Here is a 2,753-nt window from a genome sequence, read left to right on the forward strand (position 1 = left end):
ATCTACAATGGGCTTATCAGTAAACAGGCATGTTGTCCATTGCTCCACTGGCCCAACTGATACAAGGTAAGTAGGAGCTAACACTCCCAAAGCGCTGCGGTATGAGCAGGTACCGAGTCGATCTCGGTCATGCCCACACGATTCCACGAGCCCAGGAGTGTCAAAAGGCGCACAGTGAACAATCACCAAAGGGAAAAACCTTAACTGCTTCCCATGGATAGCTCAGCTGGTCGAATCGAAGTGTTTAATACAAAAGTAGATCAAAATCATCCTTAGTGTCGCTGGTTCGAAGTAGTGAACGTGCTTTTGGAATAAGCAGCAATTAGCTCATGGCCGTTCTCATAACTTTACAGACAGCCGACTGCTTAACATGTTGGCGCTGAGGCACAGGAGACCTCTTTTCCGTTCTCAAACATTCAAGCTTTCTGTGTCTGCCCGAAAACGGCTGTTTTGCTCGAGCATTTGCCTCTGCTCACCGGCAGGGAGTGCCTTTGCGTAACAACACTTCAAACCGCTTTCAGGCAAAAGACTTCTGTCAGTCAGTCAGACAGACAGACAGGGCCTTCGCTGCTCCCTCAAACTCGGGGCCGCTGTTCCTTTCCGGTGACCTCGTCTGCCTTCCGCAGGCTCGGGCTCTTCTCAGCATCATTCACGATTGCTGTGGCTTCCAGTTCTGCTGTTGCTCACTTGCTGATGCTCGATACTACCGATTGGAGTAAAGTATTGATTGTATTCAGGGAGGGGGCCAACCCAAGGCAAGATTTCTCTGCTGGTCGTGGAGCCGCTTGGAGGCGAGTGCGAAGCAGCTACTGTGAAGGGCAATTTACAATAAACAACCACAAATATGGAATAAAGGGGGCAGTAGAAACATGGATACAGAATTAGCTGCGGGACAGGAAACAGAGAGTCGTGGTGAACGGTTGTTTTTTCGGACTGGAGGGAAGTATATAGTGGTGTTCCTCAGCGGTCAGTGCTGGGACCACTGCTTTTCTTGATATATATTAATGACTTGGACTTGGGTGTACAGGGCACAATTTCCAAATTTGCAGAGGACACGAAATTGTTTTTTATTCGTTCATGGGATGTGGGCATCGCTGGCCATCCCTCATCGCCCTTGAGAAGGTGGTGGTGAGCCGCCTTCTTGAACCGCTGCAGTCCGTGTGGTGAAGGTTCTCCCACAGTGGAAGGGTAGTAAACAGTAAGAAGAATAGTGATAGACTTCAAGAGGATATAGACACGCTGTTGTCATGGGCGGACACGTGGCAGATGAACATTAACGTAGAAAAATGCGAATTGATGCATTTCGGTGGGAATAACGAGGAGAGACAATATAAACTAGAGGGCACAATTCTAAAATGGGTACAGGAACAGAGAGATCTGGGGGTGTATGTGCACAAATCATTGAAGGTGACAGTGCAGGTTGAAAAAGCAGTTCAAACCATACGCGATCCATGGCTTTATAAATAGAGGCATAGAGTACAAAAGTATGGAAGTCATGATGAACCTTTATGAAACACTGGTTCGGCCATAACTGGAGTATTGTATCCACTCCTGGGCACCGCACTATAGGAAAGATGTGAAGGCCTTGCAGAGGGTGCAGAAGAGATTTACTCGAATGATTCCAGGGATGAGGGATTTTAGTTTCATGGATAGACTGGAGAAGCTGGGATTGTTCTCCTTGGAACAGAGACTGTTGCGAGCAGATTTGATAGAGGTATTCAAAATCATGAAGGATTTAGACAGAGTAGATAGAGAAAAACTGTTCCCATTGGCGGAAGGGTCAAGGACCAGAGGACATAGATTAAAGTTGATTGACAAAAGAACCAAATGTGGCAGGAGGAAAAACTTTTTTACGCAGCGAGTGGTTAGGATCTGGAATGCACTGCCCGAGGGGGTGATTCAATCATGGAAAGGAAAACAATTGCAGGGCTCCGGGGATGGGGCGGGGGAGTGGGACAAGCTGGATTGCTCTTGCATAGAGCTGGTGTGGACTCGATGGGCCGAATAGCCTCCTTCCGTGCTGTAACCTTTCTATGATTCTGATAGAGTGCTCGCTGAGCATGTGAGAGATAGTAGGATCGTTTCTTGCATTCTCCACTCACCTTTTGACTTGGGTCAATTGTCCAGAAACAAAAGTGGTGTCAGTTTTCAGCGAGCCCATGGTCCATGTACTTCTTAAGCTTCACTGCGTGCTACGGTACAGAGGGGTCAAGGGGCAGCAAATCTTTTGGTGTGCTGCAGGCAGCAAAAATTCTTGATTTTGGTCTTGAGCAAAGATGGAAAAAAAAAGCTTAAAGATGCCTTCTCTGAGGATTGAACTCAGGACCTTCAGATTATGAGACTGACGCGCTGCCTGCTGCGCTAAGAAGGCACTTGATCCATATATATCCAGGCAGCACTAACAAGTAGGACAGTTTGCAAGTTGTAAAATCATAAACTAATCGGCAGTTTGCAAAAAACTCTCCATCCAGGTGGAAATCGAACCAACAATCTTCTGAATTCTGGCCAGACACGTTCTCCATTGCTCCACTAACCCAGGTTGTGGAGAGTAAGGAGCAGCTCACACTCTCAAAGCGCTGCGGTATGAGCAGGTACCGAGTCAGTCTCGGTCATGCCCACGCAACTCCACGAGTCCGGGAGTGTCAAAAGGCGCACGGTGAACAATCACCTTTGCTGCTTCCCTTCGATAGCTCAGCTGGTAATGCGGAAAACTTGTAGAGATTAAATCTTGAAAGCAAAATTACTCTTAAATC

At 47.4% G+C, this 2,753-nt stretch overlaps 1 non-coding gene across 1 annotated transcript; it reads right to left on the bottom strand.

Moving 5' to 3' along the window:
- Window positions 1-2,298: 2,298 nt before the first annotated feature.
- On the bottom strand, window positions 2,299-2,371 carry trnam-cau (transfer RNA methionine (anticodon CAU)). The gene has a single exon. It is a non-coding gene; the product is annotated as a tRNA-Met (tRNA).
- Between the last annotated feature and the right edge of the window lie 382 nt (window positions 2,372-2,753).

This window comes from Heptranchias perlo, unplaced genomic scaffold (genome assembly GCF_035084215.1).
Source record: "Heptranchias perlo isolate sHepPer1 unplaced genomic scaffold, sHepPer1.hap1 HAP1_SCAFFOLD_59, whole genome shotgun sequence".
Taxonomy (NCBI): domain Eukaryota; kingdom Metazoa; phylum Chordata; class Chondrichthyes; order Hexanchiformes; family Hexanchidae; genus Heptranchias; species Heptranchias perlo.